Source organism: Schistocerca nitens, chromosome 2, assembly GCF_023898315.1.
Source record: "Schistocerca nitens isolate TAMUIC-IGC-003100 chromosome 2, iqSchNite1.1, whole genome shotgun sequence".
In the NCBI taxonomy this organism is placed as follows: domain Eukaryota; kingdom Metazoa; phylum Arthropoda; class Insecta; order Orthoptera; family Acrididae; genus Schistocerca; species Schistocerca nitens.
Genome location: NC_064615.1, coordinates 545,928,963 through 545,949,603, shown reverse-complemented (window position 1 = coordinate 545,949,603; position 20,641 = coordinate 545,928,963).

Below are 20,641 nucleotides of genomic sequence, written 5' to 3'. Positions count from 1 at the left end.
TAAGAGTAGTCGAATCATAGCTGATAAGGAAAAGCTGAACGAAGCGAAAAAGAGCGTAAAGAGAGCAATGAGAGAAGCATTCAACGAATTCGAACATAAAACATTGGCAAACAATCTAAACAAGAACCCTAAAAAGTTTTGGTCATATGTAAAATCGGTAAGCGGATCTAAATCCCCTATTCAGTCACTCGTTGACCACGATGGCACCGAAACAGAGGACGACCGAAGAAAGGCAGAAATACTGAATTCAGTGTTCCGAAACTGTTTCACTGCGGAAAATCGTAACACGGTCCCTAACTTCAGCCGTCGCACGGACGCCAAAATGGAAAATATTGAAATAAACGATATCGGAATTGAAAAACAACTGCTATCACTTAGTAGCGGAAAAGCATCCGGACCAGACGAGATACCCGTAAGATTCTACAGTGATTATGCTAAAGAACTTGCCCCCTTTCTATCAGCAATTTATCGTAGATCTCTGGAAGAACGTAAAGTACCTAGCGACTGGAAGAAAGCGCAGGTCGTTCCCATTTTCAAGAAGAGTCATAAATCAGATGCGAATAATTATAGGCCTATTTCGCTTACGTCAATCTGTTGTAGAATAATGGAACATGTTTTATGTTCTCGTATTATGACGTTCTTAGATAATACAAATCTCCTTCATCATAACCAACATGGATTCCGCAAACAGAGATCATGTGAAACTCAGCTCGCCCTATTTGTCCAAGAAATTCACAGTGCCGTAGACACTGGCGAGCAGATTGATGCCGTATTCCTGGACTTCAGGAAGGCATTTGATACGGTTCCGCAATTACGTTTAGTGAAAAAAATACGAGCTTACGGAATATCGGACCAGGTTTGTGATTGGATTCAGGATTTCCTAGAAGAAAGAACACAACATGTCATTCTTAACGGTTCAAAATCTGCAGATGTAGAGGTAATTTCGGGAGTACCGCAAGGAAGCGTGATAGGACCTTTATTGTTTACAATATACATAAATGACTTAGTTGACAACATCGGTAGCTCCGTGAGGCTATTTGCAGATTATACGGTTGTCTACAAGAAAGTAGCAACATCAGAAGACTCGTACGTACTCCAGGAAGACCTGCAGAGGATTAATGAATGGTGCGACAGCTGGCAGCTTTCCCTAAACGTAGATAAATGTAATATAATGCGCATACATAGGGGCAGAAATCCATTCCAGTACGATTATGCCATTGGCGGTAAATCATTGGAAGCGGTAACGACCGTAAAATACTTAGGAGTTACTATCCGGAGCGATCTGAAGTTGAATGATCACATAAAACAAATAGTGGGAAAAGCAGGCGCCAGGTTGAGATTCATAGGAAGAATTCTAAGAAAATGTGACTCATCGACGAAAGAAGTAGCTTACAAAACGCTTGCTCGTCCGATTCTTGAGTATTGCTCATCAGTATGGGACCCTTACCAGGTTGGATTAATAGAAGAGATAGACATGATCCAGCGAAAAGCAGCGCGATTCGTCATGGGGACATTTAGTCAGCGCGAGAGCGTTACGGAGATGCTGAACAAGCTCCAGTGGCGGACACTTCAAGAAAGGCGTTACGCAATACGCTGAGGTTTATTATCGAAATTACGAGAGAGCACATTCCGGGAAGAGATGGGCAACATATTACTACCGCCCACATATATCTCGCGTAATGATCACAACGAAAAGATCCGAGAAATTAGAGCAAATACGGAGACTTACAAGCAGTCGTTCTTCCCACGCACAATTCGTGAATGGAACAGGGAAGGGGGGATCAGATAGTGGTACAATAAGTACCCTCCGCCACACACCGTAAGGTGGCTCGCGGAGTATAGATGTAGATGTAGATGTAGATGTAGATGTATGTATGCACGGGATTGAGCGGGCTTGAAGATGCTTTCCGATTGGCTGTGAAGTTTCTCTGCCAATGAGAGATTAGCATATTCCCATGTTTTAGGAACTAGAAACATCTTTTTTGTAGACAAGCGAGGAGAGTCGGGGCTTGTATCTCATACTAAGCAGACTTACTGATAGACGCTCCGATGAAAATTATTAATATTGTGATATTTTGGTACCAAGATGTTTGAGGACTTCTCTAAAGTGTGGAAGAGAGTTAGATTTAAGGCACGGTGAGAAATTCAGGAAGTCTGGTGTCATATGAAATAACTAAACTCTACGTGGCGTGTTGCTTACACTCCGGCCGGGGTGGCCGAGCGGTTCTAGGCGCTACAGTTGAAAGGTGGCTACACTGAGCCACAGCGCCAGAGATCGCGCCAGAGAGTTTTGTTTCGCCGCCTCCACTGGCAGTGCTTGTTTAGAACTCGTAGTAGGCAGTGATTATTGAGTTGTAGTGGAGTGCAGTGCTTGTCGAGAGGTCGTAGTAGGAAGTGCTTGTGGAGATGTTGTAGTAGGGAGTGCTTGTTCTATGTTTTATGCAGTTGTTTGATGGGATAGATAGCAGATGTTGTTCTAATGGAGATATTGTAATGATTAGAGTGCTTTTCATCAATATATATGAAGGTGAAATATTCCCTGTTTTCTTTTTATTATTTCAGTGTCTTAAATAATGCGTCATTACAGGTTCAGTCAACAAAGCATCTGGCTTGTGTTCTTGTATTAGAGTGTAATTCTGGGTTTCTTGCGTAATTATAGTATTTCTATTTTCTTTAATTATTTCAGTATAAATGGTATTTGAAATTTCTTGTCTTGTTGAAGAAGAACCGTGCCAGATGTGTACGTTGAGTTACACTTCCACACACAGAACAGTGACACTTGTGCTTTGGTTTCGTAGGTTTTATAGTTGCTGGGGACTTAATTAATTGTGTTAACGAGAATTTTCATTTCATTCTTTGTTGTTGTTCTAAGCAGTCAGATTGCGTAATAATACTAGTCAGGGCCAACCGTTTACGAGATTTCGTAATCGAACATACAGCTACTAAACAAAAAATTAAAATTATTTTCATTTATTATAATTAAGCCCCCATGCACGTGGCGACCGCTGCTTCGGATCGTCCCTTGGAATTGTTCTGATTATAAAAATAGTAGACAGTAGTATTGTTGTAGTAATTTGTAGTTTAGTAATTGTAGTCTATATTGCATGTGTAGGTTTGGTAATTGGCATTCTTCTAATGGTATTTTGCAAAATTTATTTTTTTGTTGTCTTGTATACGGGTTTCACAATGTTGTGCAGTTAGGAAGACTCAATTGTTCGTTAATCGTGCTTGAGGGAAACATTTCGTGTGAATGGTATTGTTGGAAATATAGTGTCATTGTGTGTAATTTTCATATAGTGACGAGTTTTGTACGTTTTGTAAATGATTACGCGATCGATGAAAAAGGCGAAAATGATGAATAGTGAGAATAACGAAATTGTTAACATGGGGAACTCGCCAACACAGGAGAAAAGGATGATGAATAATGGAGTTGAAAACAATTTAATAAGTCGGGAAAATAGTCCGGAAACAGTTCAAAATTTTTCACAATCAAAAAATTCTCAGATTGCGTGGTTAACGACAGAAGATATGGAGCAGTTGATGAGTGCAATACTAAATTTGGGATCTGAATTAAAAACACAGTTAGACTCACAAATAGAAACAATTAGAACTGAGACGAAAGCAATGATAACACGATTAGACTCACGAATAGGGACATGTTTCAAAAATACGAATGATGAATCAAAGAAAGAAATTAGAGAAGAAGTACAACCGATTCTGAATGCTCACAATAATAGTTTAATTTCAACAGAAATCAGACAAGAGGAACAGGACAGAGAACGGGAAGAAAAAGATCGCGTGATAGTACAAAAAAGTTTCAGAGTTAAATTTACAACGCGCACACGATAAGGAAGAAATATTTGAGAAAATCGAGGAATCCAACCAAATGACAGCATAAATAAATTAATGCAACAGTGTGAACAGTTAACTACTAAATGTGACAATACCGAAACCCGAGTCGCGACACTTACGGAAGACGTAAACTTACTGGAAAGAGATGAGGAGATTTCAGATAAATTGACAAGTCTTAGCTTAAATGGGGACAGAGATTCAGATGATACAGCTCCATTACCATTTGCAGAAACCGAAGAGTACCAGAACATAAATAAACATGTTGAAAATCAGGGAAAATTTAATGAACGCGTTAAAAGGGAAGTTGAGGCATTACGGAAGCAAGTCAAACAAATTCAAGGTGAAATCGCAGGAAAAGACAGTAAAAGAAATTTAGAATCACAAGGTAGCAGAGGGGTTTGAAGAAAATAATTTGTTTCATTTACGGGATGCAACAAGAGAGCGCCAGGCGCGCGAACTTGACAATAATCGACACTCGGACTGGGACAGACGCGGTAGGTCTTTGTCGCCACGAGGAGAAAACTTTGACTGTAAACACTTTTTGACTGTTCTGAAATTTAAGATCTTCCGCAATTCTAAGAATGACATCCATCCATGTGCATGGTTAGATCAATTTACGTATGGACTTCCGCCAAATTTGCCACTAAGTCACAAACTGAAATTTTTGTGCAGCTATTAAGGTCCTCAGGGGATTCACTACACTAAGTGAAAATGTGCCGTAGCGCTCACAGGGCCCCGAGCTGTAGTGGTGCTATTTCCCTTTTAGTTTTCTGCACCGCTGCCTACTCTTTCACTATTCTTTGTATCTATAAAAACAATTCTTCTACTATCCAACTATCTAGACAGTAGGTAAAGATTAACCGGACTGTTTTACCCAAAAGTGACTTCGGAAATTACTGTTTGGACTTACTATATTTTCTGCAGCATTCATTCGTAGTTTAAACGAAATTTTACCTGTTCATCTTCGTGACAATATTACTTCATATGTTGACGATATTCGTATTGCTAAACATTCTTGGAGTGAGAACAACAAAATTTTGGATTCATTATTACGTATCTTTGCAAGAGTTGGCATTACAGAGAACTTGGAAAAATCTGAATTTGGTCGTTCTCAGGTGAAAAATCTCGGTCACATTATTTCTACAGGAGGTATTCTTCCTGATCCAGAAAAATTAGACGCTATTCGTAATTATGCTGTTCCTACCACAAAACGTGATGTTCGTAGTTTTCTTGGTGTCTGTAATTTTCTTAGACGCTTTGTTAGATTGGATGGTTTGGCCACACCTCGTTTTTTTTTTTCGATCTCTCTGGATATTCTTTTTAAACGAAAATCGGTCGACAACTCTGTTTGGTTAGTTTGTATTCCTGATGAGTGGGTCAATAAATTGATTTGGTACACACATTTTAGTTATGCGCACTTTGGTCCCAGAAAATGCTTTCATAAATTACGAGAAAATTGTTACTTCAGTAATATGGAAAAACGTATTCGATCTGTTCTTGCCAAATGCAAATTATGTCAAAAAAGCTAAGCCGCCAACGATTTCTCACAGAGCACCGTTGTTTCCCATCATTCCAGCGAAATTAAAGGACATGGCTGCAGTCGATTTGTTCGGTCCAGTGGTTCGTTCTACTAATGGTTTTGCGTACATTTTCGTAGCAGTGGAATTGACATCAAAATACGTGTGTTTTACACCTTTACGCAAAGCAACAGCTCGTTCAGTATCTAATGCTTTCATCAAACATTTTCTTAAAGAAGTTGGTCATGTTGATAAGGTTATATCAGATAATGGATCACAGTTTCGTTCTAAAATTTGGCTTTGTACTCTACGGCGTCGTAAGATTAAACCAATTTTCATTTCACTTTTTCACCCTCAATCTAACGCTTCAGAAAGATGGATGAAGGAAATCAATAAATTGTGTCGTCTTTATTGTCATCAGAATCACAGAACGTGGGATCAGTATCTTCATATTTTTCAAAACATTCTGAATGAACTCCCTAATGATTCAACTTCTTTACCGCCGATATTGATATTAAAAAATAAAGCACCAGCAAATCGAATTTCTGAAATAGTTCCTTTTCCGCCTTCACGGAAACTGCGGCATTCTGAAATTGTCAACCTGGCTCTACAAAACATTGCGTCTGCGGCTGCTAGAAGAGAGAAATCAGCTAAACGTCCTGGTCGTTTAAAAACTTTTTCAGTTGGTCAAAAGGTATTAATTAAGTCTCATCGTTTGTCTCACAAAGGAAAAGGCTTGTGTCGCAATTTTTTTCTGCTTTATAACGGTCCATATAGAGTTCGCAAAATTATTCATGATAACACTGTCGAAGTAGAAACTCTTAAATCTCGACGCTTTAAGGGAATACATCATATATCAAACGTTAAAATTTTTATGGAATGACATACTTTAGAGAAACTAACAGCTACATGTAAACATGCAGAAAATATAAGGATACCGCGCTGTGTTTTGGCGGCGGCACATACTCAAAGCAACAGTCAGTCTGCGCGCCGCACAAGGCAGTCGTTGACCGCAAACAATTACTTCCTACGTCACGCGCCTACAGCTGATCGAGCGCTCAGTGCGAATGCACTGACAGACGTAAACAAATACACAGTCTAATTTCTCGGATTAAATTCGGTATAAAGCTATAGTGACTTTATAAATTATGTTATTAACGTTCATTATTTTTCAGGATACGGTTCTATAAAATATTTAAGAACTTCAGGTAAATTCTGTGCGTGTCCGACGTTAAGACGACTTGCTATGGAGAAAATTTCAGGAAGAATGTAATTTCGAAGAAAAAAGTAATAAACTAAAACGGGTAACTATTATTTGAGTTTATTTTTTCAGGTAACATATTTCCACTTAGGTACGTACTTTAGACGTAATTTGCTGCTCGCAATTACGTGACTCATACTTTGTGCTAAATTTCATGTTCTATGAATTTACTTGTGAAGCGACGTGCTTGCACACATTAACTGATTTTGACAATGAGTGATTAATGAACAGGGTTGTTACTTGTGTATATTATGCATCGCTTGGCTGCACTGCTTTTTCACTGACGTAATATTTTTTTATTATGTGCCTGTTGTGCTTATTTATTTAAGTTATAATTGTCACCTGATTAATTGTGCTGACTGTGGTTATGTATGTAAGTTATACTTTGTGATTTATCTGCTTGCGCCTTCGTATTTACTTATTAAGATTACATATGAACATTTATTTGCTTATGCTGATATGATGCTAATGACCTGTTTATTATGTGAGATATATATTTGCTGCTTTGCGTATGGATTGCATATTAACACATTTGTGTTTTTTTTTGTCATAACTACTCTTTAATTTGGTGTATAGAATGCTGATATACTGTGTACGAACATAGAGTGTAGATTACACTGTGGTATTAATTATAGATTGTTCGCTTGGCAGAGCCTCGTTGTAAGGATTGTGCTGCATCCACTTGTTGACATTCTGTTCTCTACTGATATATTTACTCACTATTGCATGTTTTGCTTATGCTCAGTGCCTTATATTTTTAAGATAAGAAAATGAACTGCTATAATTCGACGAACGACATTAGTACAAGAGACTTCATAGAAGTCACATGAGCTGGAGGTTTTATGGAAGCTGTATAAATTTATGTTACTAGGAAGGAAGCTAACGACATGACACACCAACATTAGGTTTAGACCATTGACAGTTATTACACTGCATTCTTCGTGAGCAATTGAAATAGGAAGTGACACTTGACATAAAAATTCCTCCACATGATTGCTTCTGCAATGATTCTTGAAGTGGTGTACACACTGAGAAATATTGTGATCATTCACACTCCGTAATCGTACTTACTTACTGAGAGTTATTCGAACTAAAGTCTGTTAGAGGTCATGTATGCATTTCTTTTATTTAATGATGGACAAGGTAACCAAAATGTATTTTATGATTCATAATGAGTAGAAGATATGGGTCAGGTGGATTACACAGAGGTTGTGTGTGGACACTGTGTCTTCGGATTGCATGAGATGATGAATTGAGGTTTGCACTAGGATTTTATCTGTACTTGTTCGAGGAGACTGACTAGAGGAAAGAGTTATTATGGAAGTAAAATTATATTGGTGCTGAGGTTTATATGTATCGACGTATGGAAGAGGTATTATTGAGGTATTGAGATTATGTGAAGTTGATGATTATTGGAGTTTTCCCGGACAAGAGGTAAGGTAAATAATACTGATAATAAGGTTTATATGTATCGACGTACACTCCTGGAAATGGAAAAAAAGAACACATTGACACCGGTGTATCAGACCCACCATACTTGCTCCGGACACTGCGAGAGGGCTGTACAAGCAATGATCACACGCACGGCACAGCGGACACACCAGGAACCGCGGTGTTGGCCGTCGAATGGCGCTAGCTGCGCAGCATTTGTGCACCGCCGCCGTCAGTGTCAGCCAGTTTGCCGTGGCATACGGAGCTCCATCGCAGTCTTTAACACTGGTAGCATGCCGCGACAGCGTGGACGTGAACCGTATGTGCAGTTGACGGACTTTGAGCGAGGGCGTATAGTGGGCGTGCGGGAGGCCGGGTGGACGTACCGCCGAATTGCTCAACACGTGGGGCTTGAGGTCTCCACAGTACATCGATGTTGTCGCCAGTGGTCGGCGGAAGGTGCACGTGCCCGTCGACCTGGGACCGGACCGCAGCGACGCACGGATGCACGCCAAGACCGTTGGAACCAACGCAGTGCCGTAGGGGACCGCACCGCCACTTCCCAGCAAATTAGGGACACTGTTGCTCCTGGGGTATCGGCGAGGACCATTCGCAACCGTCTCCATGAAGATGGGCTACGGTCCCGCACACCGTTAGGCCGTCTTCCGCTCACGCCCCAACATCGTGCAGCCCGCCTCCAGTGGTGTCGTGACAGGCGTGAATGGAGGGACGAATGGAGACGTGTCGTCTTCAGCGATGAGAGTCGCTTCTGCCTTGGTGCCAATGATAGTCGTATGTGTGTTTGGCGCCGTGCAGGTGAGCGCCACAATCAGGACTGCATACGACCGAGGCACACAGGGCCAACACCCGGCATCATGGTGTGGGGAGCGATCTCCTACACTGGCCGTACACCACTGGTGATCGTCGAGGGGACACTGAATAGTGCACGGTACATCCAAACCGTCATCGGACCCATCGTTCTACCATTCCTAGACCGGCAAGGGAACTTGCTGTTCCAACAGGACAATGCACGTCCGCATGTATCCCGTGCCACCCAACGTGCTCTAGAAGGTGTAAGTCAACTACCCTGGCCAGCAAGATCTCCGGATCTGTCCCCCATTGAGCATGTTTGGGACTGGATGAAGCGTCGTCTCACGCGGTCTGCACGTCCAGCACGAACGCTGGTCCAACTGAGGCGCCAGGTGGAAATGGCATGGCAAGCCGTTCCACAGGACTACATCCAGCATCTCTACGATCGTCTCCATGGGAGAATAGCAGCCTGCATTGCTGCGAAAGGTGGATATACACTGTACTAGTGCCGACATTGTGCATGCTCTGTTGCCTGTGTCTATGTGCCTGTGGTTCTGTCAGTGTGATCATGTGCTGTATCTGACCCCAGGAATGTGTCAATAAAGTTTCCCCTTCCTGGGACAATGAATTCACGGTGTTCTTATTTCAATTTCCAGGAGTGTATTTAGGAGGTATTATTGATGATATTGATGATAAGGTTTATATGTATCGACGTAAGAGGTATTATTGAAGTATTGAGATGGTGTGATGCTGATGATTATTGGAATTTTGGTGGATAAGAGGTAAAGTAAGTGAGGAGCATATTTTTTTTGTAGGTTTATATGGAACAAGGAGGATGAAGATTGGAGACTAGAACACTTAAGTAGAAGGAAGATTGTCTACACACACTTTGTTAAATCAATAAGCAGTACATAATTTTTTTTGAGAGAGGAAGCATTTGCATATCTTGGCACACTGACAGTTGTTCAGCAACCGTACATTTGATTTGGCTTGGCTAACATTGGTCTTGACAGGATGACTATGACGTTGAGTAACTATTATTGACTGTATATATATTGCTGCCACTACTACTTGATACACGTGATGAACATAAAATTTTGACAGAATTGCATTTACACAGTTAACACTATTCAACTACACAGTAGCACTTAATGTGGATGAAAGATGAGTGAGTGTGTTTTGTGTGTTTTCCTTTCCCAATCCCAAATTGGTCCCAACCTATCTCCTAAATATTATTTTACTTGTTTGTTGTGGCTTGCACTGACACCCATAAACATTATAGGTTTACTGTTATTTGTGTACTGTAATAGTTAATATGACAATTACCTGATATCATTTGTGTGTTTATTATGATTTGTATGTTTAGTGTAAGAGCATTGATAATAATTTTGTTAAAGCAATTGTGTGAGCATTCAAACTATTGCTCATGACTGAACTGTCTCAGTAGTGACGGTGATTATTATGGACTGTTACCTGCACTTGTTCAACATAATGGGTGCCACTTGGAAATGTTTAATTTGTGCTAATGAACTTTGATTTACTGACTGATCAGTGATAGTGAATATTATGGACTGTTACGTGCACTTTTTCTACATGATTGGTGCCACTAGGACATGTTTAATTTCTGCTGATGAACAGTGTGATTAGTGATAGTGAATATTATGCACTGCAGTCAGCACCTGCTTAACAATGCTGGGTGCAATTGATGGAACTGCTTCTATTGAAATGATGTCACTTGTTGCTGTCTGCACCTATTAAACAATGCTGGGTGCCACTGATGGACAGCTTCTACTGAAATGATGTCACCTGTTGGTGTCTGCACCTGTTCAACATTACTGGGTGCCACTGATGGACTGATTCCAATGACATAATGTCACTTGTTGCTGTCTGCACCTGTTCAACACTGCTGGGTGCCACTGATGGACTGCTTCTACTGAAATAATGTCACTTGTTGGTGTCTGCACCTGCTCAACATTACTGGGTGCCACTGATGGAACTGCTTCTACTGAAATGATGTCACTTGTTGGTGTCTGCACCTGTTCAACATTACTGGGTGCCACTGATGGACTGATTCCAATGACATAATGTCACTTGTTGCTGTCTGCACCTGTTCAACACTGCTGGGTGCCACTGCTGGACTGCTTCTATTGACATAATGTCACTTGATGGTGTCTGCACCTGCTCAACATTGCTGGGTGCCACTGACGGACTGTTTCTACTGAGAGGATGTCACTTGTTGCTGTAGCACCTGTTCAACATTGCTGGGTGCCACTGATGGAACTGATTCTACTGAAATAATGTCAGTTGTTGCTGTCTGCACCTGCTCAACATTGCTGGGTGTCACTGATGGACTGCTTTTACTGAAATGATGTCACTTGTTGGTGTCTGCACCTGTTGACCATTGCTGGGTGCTACTGCTGGAACTATCAACTACTTGTTTTTTTTAATCATAGAAAGAATTTTATGAAAACATTTGCATAAACTGATTTTTTGTGTATTGTGTAAACTATTATGTAAAGTCACATTTATGAAAGAATTTGTATTGCTTACTATATTTCATATATTAGGTTATTGAAATGTCAGTGAAAAGCCAAAATTTTATCTAGTTATATGATATTTACGTATTAATATTATCTTTTATTTTTGTCTGTATTTTTTTTCACGAATTTGGTGGTATTTTCACCACCAACGCTGGCAAAAATACCATCAAATTCTGGCCCGTGGAGGAAGGGCATATGAAAGGTGGCTACACTGAGCCACAGCGCCAGAGATCGCGCCAGCGAGTTTTGTTTCGCCGCCTCCACTGGCAGTGCTTGTTTAGAACTCGTAGTAGGCAGTGATTATTGAGATGTAGCGGAGTGCAGTGCTTGTCGAGAGGTCGTAGTAGGAAGTGCTTGTGGAGATGTTGTAGTAGGGAGTGCTTGTTCTATGTTTTATGCAGTTGTTTGATGGGATAGATAGCAGATGTTGTTCTAATGGAGATATTGTAACGATTAGAGTGCTTTTCATCAATATATATGAAGGTAAAATATTCCCTGTTTTCTTTTTATTTTTTCAGTGTCTTAAATAATGCGTCATTACAGGTTCAGTCAACAAAGCATCTGGCTTGTGTTCTTGTATTAGAGTGTAATTCTGGGTTTCTTGCGTAATTATAGTATTTCTATTTTCTTTAATTATTTCAGTATAAATGGTATTTGAAATTTCTTGTCTTGTTGAAGAAGAACCGTGCCAGATGTGTACGTTGAGTTACACTTCCACACACAGAACAGTGACACTTGTGCTTTGGTTTCGTAGGTTTTATAGTTGCTGGGGACTTAATTAATTAATTGTGTTAACGAGAATTTTCATTTCATTCTTTGTTGTTGTTCTAAGCAGTCAGATTGCGTAATAAGACTAGTCAGGGCCAACCGTTTACGAGACTTCGTAATCGAACATACAGCTACTAAACAAAAAATTAAAATTATTTTCATTTATTATAATTAAGCCCCCATGCACAGTCTGGAACCGCGCGACTACTATTGTCGCAGGTTCGAATCCTGCCTCGGGCATGGGAGTATGTGAAGTCCTTATGTTAGTTAGGTTTAAGTAGTTCTAAGTTATAGGGGACTGATGACCTCAGAAGTTAAGTCCCATAGTGCTCAGAGCCATTTTTTTGTTGGTTACTCGCGAACGTGTACATTTTCTTTATGTGAGACTAATTAGAGCAACATTTGAGCGAACTATTCTAAAAGAAACCATCTGTTTGTAAACTTTCTATGTAGGGTAACTAATAATTACCATAAATAGAATATGGTTATGAGTGATGTGTGCGTGTGGACTTTTCAGGCTTTGTACAGCTTAGAGTAAGGTTTGGCAGTAACTGGTGTATGCAAGCATTCCGCAATAGAGTGAAATTTTACGACCAAATATAATTTCATTCAACTATTCCTTCCACTGACAAAGCAATTTTTAGTGCGACTTATGGTTACAAGGTATACAGCTGTTTTCTTTTCTATAGGTTTTTCCGGCTGAGAACTGCATTTCAGCAATTTCAAGGAAGCGTGCGTACGAGAAGACATTGACCTCAAAGTGATTGGAACTTTATACGCAGCAGAATCACACTGCGCCGCCGCACTGTCGCCTGTTTTATACTTCACTATAAATCGTTTGTGCCAAATACTTTACGGCCTCATCAGTAAATTTATTTCTGAAAACGACTTACAAGATCGAGGTGCCCTCCATCCGTAATGCTGGAATTCAGTATGGTGTTTGCCCAACCTTAGCCTTGGTGACATCTTCCACTCTCGCAGGCATCCGTTCAATCAGGTGTTGCAAGGTGTCTTGGGGAATGGCAGACCATTCTTCACGGAGTGCTGCTCTGAGGACGGGAATCGATGTCGGTCGGTGAGGCCTGGCACGATTCAGGTCAGGACTCTGTGCAGACAACTCCATTAGAGGAATGTTATATTTGTGTAACCACACCGCTACAGGCCGTGCATTATGAACAGGTGCTCGATCGTGTTGAAAGATGAAATCGCCATCCTCGAATTGTTCTTCAACAGAGGAAAATACGAAGGTTCAAAAATGGTTCAAATGGCTGTGAGCACTATGGGACTTAACTTCTGAGGTCATCAGTCCCCTAGAACTTAGAACAACTTAAACCTAACTAACCTAAGGACGTCACACACATCCATGCCCGAGGTAGGATTCGAACCTGCGACCGGAGCAGTCGCTTGGTTCCAAACTATAGCGCCTAGAACCGCTCGGCCAATCCGGCTTGCACGAAGAAGGTGTTTAAACTTCAGTGTAGGCCTGTGCTGTGACAGTGCCACGCAGAACAACAAGGTGCGCACCTCCCACCCCCCTCCACCCCCCCTCCCCCCATGAAAAATGCGACGACACCATAACACCACCGCCTCCGAATTTTACTGTTGGCATTACACAAGCTGACAGGTGACGTTCACCGGGCACTTGTCATACCCACACCCTGCCATTGGATCGCCACATAGTGTACCGTAATTCTTCACTCGACACAATGTTTTTCCATCGTTCAATCGTCCAATGTTTACGCCTCTTACGCCAATCGAGGCGTCGTTTGGCATTTACCGGCGAGATGTGTGCCTTATGAGCAGCCACTCGATCACGAAATCCAAGTTTTCTCACCTCCCGGCTAACTGACATAGTACTTGCAGTGGATCCTGATGCAGTATGGAATTCCTGTGTGATGGTCTGGATAGATGAGTGCCTATTACACGTTACAACCCTCTTCAAATGTCGGCGGTCTCTGTCAGTCAATGGACGAGATCAGAAAGTACGCTTTATTGTTGTACGTGTCCTTTCATGTTTCCACTTCAGTGTCACATCGGGAACAGTGGACCTAGGGATGTTTAGGAGTGTGGAGATCTCCCGTACATACATATGACACAAGTGACACCCAATCACATGACCACGTTCGAAGCTCCTGGTCGCTGATACGTAGTACCTGGCAGTAGGTGGCAGCACAATGCACCTAATGTGAAATAGGTATGTTTTATGGGGGTAACCGGATACTTTTGATCACGTAATGTATATTACATGGGAAACAGCAAAGGAAGAAATCCGAAACACTAAAATAGTCTAGGTATAAAATTTATTATGTTCTAAAGAAAGTTAGATGCACATTTTGTTGATCGTGCACATCCACATACGACAGGGAATACTCAGAGTTTAAAGTGTCACATTTTTCCTTCGAATACAAAAGCATTGTCACTGCATAATACTTTATGAAAAAGAACTTTCACTTTTATGTACGCAGTTTTCTACTACGCATAAACGTTCGTTCGTAACTCAATTTTAGAAATCAACTGTGTCCATATTGTTCACTCTTCCACTATGTATCATGCTGATGCTTCTACTGTTGACAAATGTATGTTCATCTTCCCTGAAAGGTGAGAATCGTGTTGATGGATGTACCTTGCAACTGTTTGGATATGCTGACATTGTCATTCCAAATTTGGCGGAGCACGTTAAGCTGCTTAGGACTCATGTGGTTCAAATGGTTCAAATGGCTCTGAGCACTATGAGACTTAAAATCTGAGGTCATCAGTTCCGTAGAAGTACTTAAACCTAACTAACCTGAGGCCATCACACATCCATGCCCAAGGCAGGATTCGAACATGCGGACTAATATGAATATTGTTTTTAGGTGTAATCTTCCTCCAGACAATGTACAACAATGTATAGAGTGTCTGTAAAATTTATCACTGCAGCGGTTAAAACACTGTGTATTGCCGCACAAAGCAACATTTGATTTATAGAATGTTGCAGCACTTTAGTGATTAATTACGTAGATACATACAGCTGCAAGCAATGTCACATCTGACTTACGTCTACGTAATGCAAAGATCGAGGTAGTATTAAGGAGTTACGTGTTCCCGTATACATCTCTAAATTTAAATCTCGAATTTCATTCTGTGCAGACTAAAGGACGAAACAGATTTTCTTACGTGTGACAACACTCATAACGTATCCTTTTATTAATAGTTCGATAAAATTATCAAATGGCTTCAGCATTCATGCAAAAAATGCTGGAAAGTTTATATATATTACTTTTTTATAATACGCAAATAGGTGGTAAACGTAGAGCTAAGTTGCCGCAATGAGTCCGAAAGGGCATAATCATTGGCTTCCGGGCCAAGTTTGGAAGCATTGCCAAAACTGCTAAGTTTATAGACTATTTGCGTGCCACCATGCTTAAAGTATTCCGTGTACGGCAGTAATGCAGTTGTGATGCACAACGGGGGCATAGATGGCAGGGTTCAACGACTTCTGCATTGTGTGTACGGACGAATAGACGTGCGAGTGTTGAGTAACTGAGTGCACAGATGAACCAAGGGGTTATCAACAGTATCTCCTGAACTACGGTTCAGCAAACGTCGCTCATATGGGCCCTTGCAGCAAGTTCCTGGTTCATGCACTCATGCCGCCTGCTGCTCGTCGGCAACGATGGTTGCAATTTTCAAGCGAATGTCGCAACTGGACGTTCACTGACGAGGAGAACATGGCAACTGTCACATGCCGATTTCCCAGAACCTGCTCCCAGTTAAAGAGGGGTTAAAACAAGCGAACATGTGCAAAAGTTAATCAATAGATACTTGACCGTTTCTGAGATAAACGGCGCTCCAAGTTTTCGAGGTCGTTTATTTGCCTTTTAGGGCGTAGTAAGCGGGACTATAGTGGCGTCACAGGTTCCCACTTTTGCGCCCCGTCTTCAAAACCCGATTACTTTATTTATTTATTATTTTGTTTTCATTTAGATACCTATATCCGTAGAAGATTACTACCTGAATGTGTAAAGCAATAAACGACTGCGTCACTTACTTCAAATTATTTTCAGTGGCATCCCTGTAGCATGTCTTCTCATAGTGTTGCGGGTTTCTTCCCGAGAAGTGGGGCTCGGTCAGCCAGCAGATATATCTGTTTTTTCTTCAAGGTTGGAAGGAGGGCCTTGTATCTAACCGATTCTGACCTGCCCAGTTGGTTTTGTCCCAGTGACCCCGTGAAGGTGTCAGTAAGGAAACATTTCCTTTCCGAGCTAGTTCTCAAAGTGAACAGATATCAAAGAAGTTAAAAGTTAAAACAGAAAAGAACGAAACCAAGCCTGCAAACTCGACCTTGCAAATTGATCTTGAGGAAGAGTCTACTATGGCAGAATCTGTCGATATAGTAAACGAATGTGACACAGCGAACCCTGAAACAAGAGAAGAAATAACTGGCGCTATGTACTAGAGTAATGAAGTATTTGAGAAATTGGATATAACTAAGAAAACAAGAACAATAGAATCCAACCTTATGAAAATCTTGCGTAAATCAATGAGGGAAAACCCTAGACGTACGAGGTGCAAATGAAACAGTAGGCTTGACTCCGGAGGAAACTGTAGATAAAGCAGGTGAAGGACATACTGCACATGCAACAGTGGATGGAAAGCCTTACAGTCCTGCAGGAGAAGTGAAAATGAATCAGAAATAGCCAGACTTTATGTAGAACTGAAGGTAAATTTAAACATTTTTTAAATGTATTTCAGATACTTTCATATATGTAATTTTAAAATTTTTGGCAGGAAGTTCATGATATAAATGAACAGTCTTTCATTTTTGTTTACAGGTAAATCCACTAACAATTGCCGAACTTCATTCAAAATGGACACTCAACTTGATCGTGTCAAAAACTGCGCGCAAACTCAAAAATAATAAACCACTAAGGCGACGGAAGAACCATGTGTGGAAGGGTGAAACAAAACATGAAAAATATCAAATGTTCGATTCGTGGGTCTACCATCGTTCCAAAGTACCAGAAAAGACGGACGCCTAGTTACAACTGGAATATTGCGTCGCCGGGCATTGGCTTCATTGCAATGGGAAAATTTTTAATTTAAAACTTCGAACGCACATGGAATGCGATATCTTCAAGAGCTAGCACTGGATTCGCTTGAGTCTTTCTATCCAAAATGTCAGCACATAGGACAAATGTACACTCGAAGCATTACTGCAAAACGCAGAGACGTTTCAATGTGAAACGTCTGTTATAATTCGGCACTCTTTGACAACGTTTATTTGAGCAATATGGATCACCCCGAATGCGAGTGTCACATCAAACGTAAACGAACATTGCCACACCGAGATGGAAAAGTCACGTAACTTGCTGTCAACCATTAACATCCCTTGACACATTCATACACTCCTGCAGCTCATGCATCGAAGCTGCTTACAAGAATAATACACTCCTGGAAATGGAAAAAAGAACACATTGACACCGGTGTGTCAGACCCACCATACTTGCTCCGGACACTGTGAGAGGGCTGTACAAGCAATGATCACACGCACGGCACAGCGGACACACCAGGAACCGCGGTGTTGGCCGTCGAATGGCGCTAGCTGCGCAGCATTTGTGCACCGCCGCCGTCAGTGTCAGCCAGTTTGCCGTGGCATACGGAGCTCCATCGCAGTCTTTAACACTGGTAGCATGCCGCGACAGCGTGGACGTGAACCGTATGTGCAGTTGACGGACTTTGAGCGAGGGCGTATAGTGGGCATGCGGGAGGCCGGGTGGACGTACCGCCGAATTGCTCAACACGTGGGGCGTGAGGTCTCCACAGTACATCGATGTTGTCGCCAGTGGTCGGCGGAAGGTGCACGTGCCCGTCGACCTGGGACCGGACCGCAGCGACGCACGGATGCACGCCAAGACCGTAGGATCCTACGCAGTGCCGTAGGGGACCGCACCGCCACTTCCCAGCAAATTAGGGACACTGTTGCTCCTGGGGTATCGGCAAGGACCATTCGCAACCGTCTCCATGAAGCTGGGCTACGGTCCCGCACACCGTTAGGCCGTCTTCCGCTCACGCCCCAACATCGTGCAGCCCGCCTCCAGTGGTGTCGCGACAGGCGTGAATGGAGGGACGAATGGAGACGTGTCGCCTTCAGCGATGAGAGTCGCTTCTGCCTTGGTGCCAATGATGGTCGTATGCGTGTTTGGCGCCGTGCAGGTGAGCGCCACTATCAGGACTGCATACGACCGAGGCACACAGGGCCAACACCCGGCATCATGGTGTGGGGAGCGATCTCCTACACTGGCCGTACACCACTGGTGATCGTCGAGGGGACACTGAATAGTGCACGGTACATCCAAACCGTCATCGAACCCATCGTTCTACCATTCCTAGACCGGCAAGGGAACTTGCTGTTCCAACAGGACAATGCACGTCCGCATGTATCCCGTGCCACCCAACGTGCTCTAGAAGGTGTAAGTCAACTACCCTGGCCAGCAAGATCTCCGGATCTGTCCCCCATTGAGCATGTTTGGGACTGGATGAAGCGTCGTCTCACGCGGTCTGCACGTCCAGCACGAACGCTGGTCCAGCTGAGGCGCCAGGTGGAAATGGCATTGCAAGCTGTTCCACAGGACTACATCCAGCATCTCTACGATCGTCTCCATGGTAGAATAGCAGCCTGCATTGCTGCGGAAAGTGGATATACACTGTACTAGTGCCGACATTGTGCATGCTCTGTTGCCTGTGTCTATGTGCCTGTGGTTCTGTCAGTGTGATCATGTGATGTATCTGACCCCCGGAATGTGTCAATAAGGTTTCCCCTTCCTGGGACAATGAATTCACGGTGTTCTTATTTCAATTTCCAGGAGTGTATAAGACCCAACGGTATAGTACTGTCCGGGAAGCTCCTGGCACCAGTCTCAATGTGTCTTCAAGAATTTAGCAGACACTTCGGTCCTACAGTGCAACAAGAGGTGAACTAACTAATGGAACCACATTCGAATGTGTACGCAACCGCCACAAAATCCGGGAAGTTGACGAAAGAAACATAAGTCAGTTCTTCCATAAAGTTACCCATAGTTGTGCTAAAACGGATGCATACTTTATCAAAATTAGTCGTATTCACATTCATGGTGTTATCACCTTCGTTTCTTAAAAGAAAATTTCCAAATTCAGTCTCCATATCGCTTTCCTGTATTCCCATGCGGCCGGTTTCGAGACACCTGCCCATCTTCAGATCTGCTTAAAAAATTATTTAATAATTAAATTTGGTGCAAATAACAATTGGTTTAAAATATAAGTTTAGAAAACTTGAAACGTGTTAAGAAAGTTATAACACAAATTTATGCAACATACCATTTACTACAATTAGAGTTACCTGTCGAATGTGGAACTGAGAGTTCACTGTCATAACCAGTCATACACTAGCATGCTGCGGATTTATAATTTTTTTAAGAACCCTCGTTGATGCAACAGCTCTGAAAAGTGCTAGCATTCCTGGAAGACAGTATATTGCGGAGACATCCTTCAGCCAAAGTCTGGGGCCTAGTTTCCAGAGAGAAATTTCATTCTGCAGCGGAATGTGCGCTGGTATGAAACTTCCTGGCAGATGAAAATTGTCTGCTTGTCCGAGACTTTTAACTTTGACAGGTAAGCGCTCTACGGCCTGTTTGTTTATTTATTTTGTCTTTCGATCTGTTTCTCACTCTGTATGTTGTCAGTGGTTCCTTCCGGATGTCGCATGACGTCTTTCACATTTCATCGATGAGAACATCTCTCAGTATTTTTTACTATTATTATTACAGAGGGAGCCCAGTTCCCGGTAAAAGGTAACAAGTTACTACTTCTGAGATGAAGAGGTTAGCTCAGGAGAGGAATTCATGGCGGGCCGTATCAAACCAGTCAGAAGATTGATAAAAAAAGGAAAAAATGGTTCGACTCCAGAACCGACTGTTGACTGAGCTATTCAAGCACGACTCAACAGCCGGCCTCACAGCTTTTCTTGCATCACTACCTCGTCTCCTACCTTCTTCTGTACAAAAAAATGGCTCTGAGCACTATGGGACTTAACTTCTGAGGTTATCAGTCCCCTAGAACTTAGAACTACTTAAACCTAACTAACCTAAGGACATCACACACATCCATGCCCGAGGCAGGATTCGAACCTGCGACCGTAGCAGTCGCGCGGTTCCGGACTGCGCGCCTAGAACCACTAGACCACCGCGGCCGGACTTCTTCTGTACACCTCACGGAAAAAGCACTCCTTGTAGAAAGGATTTAGTGATGACATGGCTTGGCCAAGGTGTACTAGTCTCGCAATGTAGCAAAAGAACTTCTGTGAAATTTGCAGTTGAGATACTGGCTGAAATAGAGCGGTATGGGTGGGTAGTGCATCGTACTGGATAGTTCAGTCTGTACAGCATTTGTCCGCGAAATAAAAACCTCCCAGGTTCGAGTCTCGGTCAGACACACAAATTTAATCC